The following is a 7,754-nucleotide window of genomic DNA, read 5'->3' as shown; positions in this document are numbered from 1 at the left end:
ATAAAATAACCATTTTGCCCATCATCATATTCACAGGAGAGAATGCTGACGGCATTTTTAGCATAAAAATATATATAATAATATTTTATAAACGAAATCCTATCGTATTACTAACGGTAAGGGGCGAAGTGAACATTTTTCATTTTACAAGAGGGCAAAGTGTAGGTTTTTAAACGACAGGAGGGAAAAGTGAAAAATCGGATTTTGACATAAGGGTTTTATGTAATTTAGCCATTTGGATTTATTAAAATGTCTTCCTCCTAAACATGACCCGAAATATATATAGAATTGAGCTCCTCTACTTTTAAAAGTATCAAGACATTAGTGTTTATAGATTTTCGGCATTTGGATGAAGATTTGTCGAATAAAAATAATAGTGGTCTCCTAGGGTCGAGTTGGTGGTTGGTGGAATAGTATAATCTAAGGGTGGAATTGGTAAAATAGATAGATCTAACGGTGGAAAACTTACAAGTACTAAGTACTTGATGCTTTTAAAAGCGCAATAATCAGAGACTGTCTCTCTTGTGAGATATGAATCCCAAAGATCTAATAGGTAAATAATACCTAGAGGGGGGTGAATAGGTGTAAACGATAAAACAAAAATTCTCGATGCAAATTTAAACTACTTTTGTTGATTTAAGAGCCATACCTGAAGCTTTAGTAGACAACTTGGATGAAGATGAATTAGAAGGAAAAGTCATTTCATAAATTTGAAGTGTACCAACTAATTCTTCTACTTTTAATTCATCCGGATGTTTTACCATTTCTATGGCCGCAACCTTTGGACGAAATCGTTCGGAAAGAGTTCTTAAGATTTTTCGAACAACTTTAGATTCAGAAATCTTTTCTCCCAAGTTAGCACAAGTATTAACAATATCTTGAAGACGAGTATAATACTCGGTAAAGGTTTTATATTCTTCCATGTGAATTGAGTCAAATCTACTAGTTAGCATTTGCAATTTTTGAACATTTACCAAGCTTGTACCCTCATGTGTAACTTGTAAAGTGTCCCAAATTTCTTTGGCGGTTTCATACGCCGAAACACGAGAAAATTCAGTTTGATTTAAAGCATTAAACAAAGCATTGATACCTTTTCCATTGAACGAAAATAATTCGTTTTCCTCTTTCGTCCACTTATTTCTAGGTTTAGGGACAGTAACATTATCGACTACTTCATTAGGATGTTTCCATCCAAATTCAATCGATTACCAAACCCGCTGGTCAATGACAATAAGAAACGCTCTCATACAAACTTTTCAATAAGCGTAATTAGTGCTATCAAAGAGTGGGGGTCGATTAATGTTACCGCCCTCGGCCATAGTTTACAACCTATACCCGCTCTAATACCACTTGTGAGATATGGATCCCAAAGATCTAATAGGTAAATAACACCTAGAGGGGGGTGAATAGGTGTAACGATAAAACAAAAATTCTTGATGCAAATTTAAACTACTTGCGAAAAATTAAAATCAACACACCGAGATTTTAATGTGGGAAAACTCCAACTCGGAGTAAAAAACCCACGGGACTGATCACACGAAAACAATCCACTATACAAAGTATGAGTACAAGTGATTTACCAAACACACGACCCAATTTTACCGAATCCTCGTTGTAGATCATCTTCGCCGGTCCTCGATCGATCGAAGTCCTCCAATTGACCACATAGCAAATCCTCGCAGCAACAACGCCTCGACTCCACGATGCGTCCACCGAATCCACGGCCTCACGCGAAGTACACGCGCCACCACTCCATCCGGAGCTAGCTCGAAGAATATAGTGATTGGTGGTGATTTGAATCTTAGAAAGATAATAAGATACGAGGAGAAACCTTTCAATCCATCACCGGTTTGATTCTCAAAGAAATATAGAAATGGAAACCAAAGAATCGAGTCGGCGATCGAAAAACAAAAGCTTGTTTTTTAAAACATTGATCGAAAATCTTCAAAACAAGTTTTAGGGTTTTTAAAAAGGTTTTCTTTCTAAGCATGTTTTTATAGGATGCTCCCCATAGCTTATTTATAGGTTTAAAAGATTTATAGATAGATTAAGGTTTTAAAAACACGATTTTAAAAACAAAATACGGTCTCAGGGTCCGGACCTCCCGAGGGGTCCGGTCCGTGAAGCCAGGGTCCGAACCCTCTTTGCGTACCAAAATTTATAGGCTACGGGGTCCGGTCCCTCACTCTAGAGTCCGGAACCTCTCTGCGTAATAGAAAAATCAACGTACGGGGTCCGGTCCCTTGCTCCAGGGTCCAGTCCCTCGTAGTCTTTACGCAGAGAGGACCTACGGGGTCCGGACCCACACTTAGGGTCCGGACCCGCACTTAAGGTCCAGACCCTGAACCTCGAAAGGCTCAGTTTTGTCTAGTTTTTTACAGTTAAAAACCTTATAAGTCTTCCAAACACTTATCAATTGTATAGAATCTCACCACATATTATTAACATACATACCTGAGATTCAGAGCATCACGAACGAGTCTTTAGTTCTTGAATCACACAATCTTCGCTTCAATCTTCATCTTCAACTCTTCAAGACTCCATTCAACTTCACGAAATCCGCCAACTTAGAAAAGTCCTTAACATCTCTCTCTCTCTCTATATAAAATATATAAGGGCTTTTTTTACATTTGGCCCTCTCAAAAAAAAATTTGTACAAATAACCCCATTAAATTTATATTTACAAATTAGGCCCTATTCCCACCACGCAGGCGCCACATCAACGCCACGCAAGCAGAAGGGTTTTAAGTTGAACACACTGAATCATTCACCGTGTTCAAACACGGTGAATGGTTCACCGTGTTCCATACTTATATTCCTCTTATTCTCCATTTCTCCATTTTCAATACTTATATTTTTTTTTTTGCAATACATATTTTTTTTTTTAGACACGGTGAACCATTCACCGTGTTTAAACAAGGTGAATGGTTCACCGTGTTCCGTACTTATATTGAAAACACGGTACTTATATTGAAAAGGGAGAAATGGGGAATAAGAGGAATATAAGTATGGAACACGGTGAACCATTCACCGTATTTAGACACGGTGAATGGTTCACCGTATTTAACTTAACAAACTGGCCCAAGCCCGCTCACGTGGCGTTGACGTGGCGCCTGCGTGGCAGGGTTAGGGTCATTTTTGTAAATATAAATTTGTTTGGGCTATTTTTAAAATAAATTTTTTTCAAGGGGCCAAATGCAAAAAAATCTCATATATAATGAGGCTAAAATGCTATCGATTGTACGAGAATAATGTTTACTACTAATTATTTTAATCCTTGAACGCCTAGGGTTTAGTGGGGTTAGTGTAGTAATAATGATCAAGGGTGAAAGAATTGATAGTGAACATTATTCATATACTATTAGCTCAATTATATATACTATTGATAGTATAAAAATAGTATTTGCTACCAAATTTTTTTATTATTTAATGCCTAGGGTTTAGTGGGGTTTGGTGGAAGAATAATGATCAAGAATGAAAAAATTGATAGTGAACACAATTCATATACTGTCAGCTCAATTATACATGCTATTGATAGTATGTTAATAGTATTTGTTACGAATTCTTTTTATCATTTAGTGCCTACTGTCACGGACAAAATGTTTTCCGCTGACTTCTCTTTGACAGTGGCCCAACTTCGCTAGCGGAGCGGGTTGTTAAAGAGACCCGAACCCAACCCGCTGTGGGAAGACAAAGGGTTTTGTAACTTCTTCCATCAATGATGGAAGCTCAAGGGTTATGAAATTACCAAGAGTTAATAGGGTGACTCTTGGGCTTTTGGCTCACTATGAGGGTGAGTTAATGTGTGTCATAATGAGAGAGTTAGTGTGTGTCTAGGTTCATTGTATCTAGGAATATATAAGTAGTGGGGTTTGGCTAAGGTCAAAACACACAAGAGAGATTGTGTTTGTAGGTTGTAATTCTCTTTTTCTAAGTAGTGGAGTACTTAGTTTTTTTTGAGTGAACCTCTGCCTTTCTCTCTCTCTCTCTCATTCCTTTTGCATATTTAGCCATAAGACGCGAAGGTCCGGGCTAGCAATAGGGACGAAGGCTTGCCCATCTTCGAGCAGGAAGGTGGGCGCCGCACGGGCTTTGCGAACAGAAACGCTAAGGCCGTGATAGTTAGTATCAGAGACGGTTCGAGGAGGAACCATGTCTTCATCGGAAGCTGTCGTTGTTGATATTGTGCCTGAGTCCAAGGCGACCAAGCGCGGCAAGAGCAAGGAGCCGCGGACTCTGGCGAGAGAGTCCATCTTGCTTGACGACCACGTAGGCATGCTGCAGGACTCTGCTGCGAGAGCGGAGAAGCGCTACTCCGACCTATCCCAGCATGTGGGGATGTTGGAGGAGGGGTTTCATTTGATGGAGAAGGATATTGTTGCAGCTATGGCAACATTCCGCCATCGTCTGGAGCAGTTCAAAGTGAATCTTGCCCATCGCAACGACGACCGGGATGTGCGAGATGTGCTGCTTCAGGACATCGGTGCCCAGGTCAAGGAGGTCGAGGACCTCAAGACGAGGGAGGCACTACCTGAGCGAACCGAGGGCGATCGAGGTGAACAACCAAAGACGAGCGAGGCCAAAGGTGGGGGAGAGCACCGCGATCCAGGGGACGCAAAAGGGTGCAACGAGAGTTCAACTCTGACAGCCCTGCAGCTTTGCGAGGAGGTGAAGCGCGGGAAGGCTGGGGACCTCGAGGAGGAGGGCCAAAGCAGTGGCGAGAGTATCGAGTCTCACGCGGCGCTGGAGCAGCCACCGTCTAAGCAAAGTGCAAGTCATTCTGCCAAGAAGCCTGCGAGGACCAAGAGGTGTTCTGCAACTTGGCGGAATGCGTGTGCGTGTCGTAGAGGACATGCACACTCGAGGCGTTCAGCGGCTTGGTGGAGTACGCGTGCGTGTCGAGGAGGACATGCACACCGGGGGCGTTCTGCAGCTTCGCAGAGTGCGCATGTGTGTCGCGGAGGACATGCACATCCGGCGAATTCTTCTCACAACAGGCTCGCTGGTGCACTTGCTCAGAGGGGCAAGACACTAGGTGTTGGTGCGGGGATAGATGCGGACATTGGGAGCAAGGCACATGGCCGATTGCGCGCGAAGGCACGATGGACCGCGCGGAAGGCTATGCGAACCGGCAGCGACTCGACGTGCGATGAGGGCGTCTGCGCGTTAGGTGGGGGANGAAAAATGCTGTTTTCGTCCGTTCAATGCACTTTCTTGCTCTTAACCCTCCAATCACTCTCTAACTTGTCCAAAAACTTGTCTAAGCCCTTTAGAATATGTAGGGTAGTTCCACTTACCATTTCCCGCATTCGAACTTCGCAATTGACCAATTCCGAAGCATTGCAATTGATAATACATTTGCGATGCAATTTTTTTCACTTCCAGTTACTTTCTCACTTCAGTAACTTGTCAAAACCTTTCAAAGGTCTATCAAACGTCGTAACTCAATTTCAAAAACCATTCCAACCCTTGAACTTGTCAATAGGCCCAGATTCAGTATATTACACTTGTATGGTAGATTAATCTATGAATCTCCATGTATTAGTGAGTATATGAGAATTATTAGAAACCCTAGGGTTAAAATAGGGTTTTGGTAGATATGAGATCTAACTAGGGTTTGATCTCTTGTAGCCCTAATTGACGAGTAAGCTGACGTGTCGGGAGGCTCGGATCGAAGTTCTGACGAGTCTACGCCAAGAAATTGAGGAAAAATTCCATTTCGGCTTCGTTGGCCAAGGGTCGAGGCAATTGGCGACCAAAAATTGTGAGATTCAGATTCTAGCATCTTAGCGACCCTGCGAGGTGTGTGGTGCTTTCCAAAATCATCGGATTTCTCTTTATGTCTAAATGTCACCCATTGAGCATGTATGTATATGTAGGATTCATGCATTGTAGGGTTTAAATGGCTAAATGGCAATATTGTAATATATCTTGCATGCTTTTGAGTATAAAGATGCATATAAGTTGGTTATGAACATGTTTATTATGCTTGTGAACCCTATAGATGTATGATTTGAGACATGAGTTCGCCGAGATAGAGAACATGGCGACATGGCGACATTGTGACATTGTGACAATTGAGTAGAATAGCGCCTTGTGGCATTGCATGCTTGAGAATAGAACACTTGGTGTGTTGTGGCATTAGTGATCTTGGCATCCTCTTAGTGAACATGGCATCCTCAGAGTTGTGGATTGGAACATACTCACCTGTAAGTCTTGGCTTGAGGGCGGTAACTCCCTCTCAAGCGATGAGCTTCGGAGTAGTCATCACTGGGTTGTAGTTTCCCTAGAGGACGGTCCCGTCAGGTTGTAGGAGTTTCTCCTCGATAGTAGGGATTTGGTTGGTGAGTTTTGGGGTGAAACCTACGGGTTAGCCAAGAGGATTGGGCACTGAGAATGGTAATCGGCATGCATCATGAGCATCATATATTGTGAGCATTCTTGTTCAGTCATAATAGCTGCATTTGTTTAGAAATGACTATCTATCTGTTAAGTATTATGTGTTTGCAAGTTTCGTGAATTGAGTCAGAGTCTTGAAGGATCGGTGCATATCGTCGAAAATCGAAGAATCCAAGACTTCGAAGAAATCAGGAATAACTCACGATGTGAATCACGATGCTCAGGTAAGTTTTAATTCATGTTATGGTGATTCATATTTAGTTATAGACATTAGAATCATAAAAATCAAAGTTTAGTGGATTAGAAAGTGTTTTAGAACTTTGTGAAACCCGAAATCAAGTTTTGCTGGAAAATTTGTATATGGTACCAGTACAGCATTGAAAGAGTACCGGTACTAAACTGGTTCCGGTACAACATTGACCTTGTAACCGGTTATCAGTGTTGAGACGGTTTTCTGTGTCGTCCTTTTGTAACCGGTAACAACTTGATTTAGTACCGGTACGCAGTGTAAAAATCCGAAAACTTTCTAATATGACTCTAATTGATTCTAAGGTCTATAAATAAGATATTAGGGTTCTCTAACTGAATTATTATCACGAGAATTCATGTTTGAGAAACCCTAGAGGCTAGGATTTCGTCCAAAACCTATTTTCTACAAAATAGCCTCTTGTAGGTCAATTCGAGATATCGTAATTCGAGATCTAAATGTTGAATTGATCTAAAACTTCGCTTAAAGTTTGGTCTCTGGTTCTTCATCAATATTTTAAGCGAAGAATCACCATAGCATGATGTTTTTCATGGACGGCGTCGTGGATTCGGCGTGATCAAGGTGGTTCGAGGATTCGAATCGTGAGCTCGTGGATTCTAGTGGCGTTCGTGGATTCGGACGTGTGCGAGGCGTTCGGGGATTCGAACGTGAGAGCGTGGACAACCCGGAGGATTGCGCGAGGTTCATAGGAGGTTAAGAGAGGTCGAGTCAGTGGAGTCGGTAATCACCTTATAATCTTTTCTCTTAGGTAACGTTTGGTTCAGGAACAAGGGGGGAATAAGTCCTTGTTCCCACCTTTATTCCCAAACGGTATGTTTGGTTTCCGAGAACAGTAGTTCTCGGGTTTCTGGAATAAGCTGGTATAAGGCTGAAACTGCTGTTCCACCCGTTTCCTGGAACTAGCTTGTTCCTTGATGAGAACAAGATTAATTAAAATCTAAATTTAATTTTAATGGCAGTAAATTATTAATTAATCTAATTAATATATTTAAATCATTATTTATTACTTTAATAATTAAATAATTAATTAATTTATTATTTATAATTAATTATTAATAATTAGATAATTATTATTATTAATTTATTA

Source organism: Ananas comosus, linkage group 3 (genome assembly GCF_001540865.1).
Source record: "Ananas comosus cultivar F153 linkage group 3, ASM154086v1, whole genome shotgun sequence".
Classification (NCBI taxonomy): Eukaryota; Viridiplantae; Streptophyta; class Magnoliopsida; order Poales; family Bromeliaceae; genus Ananas; species Ananas comosus.
This window is presented reverse-complemented; position numbering follows the sequence as displayed.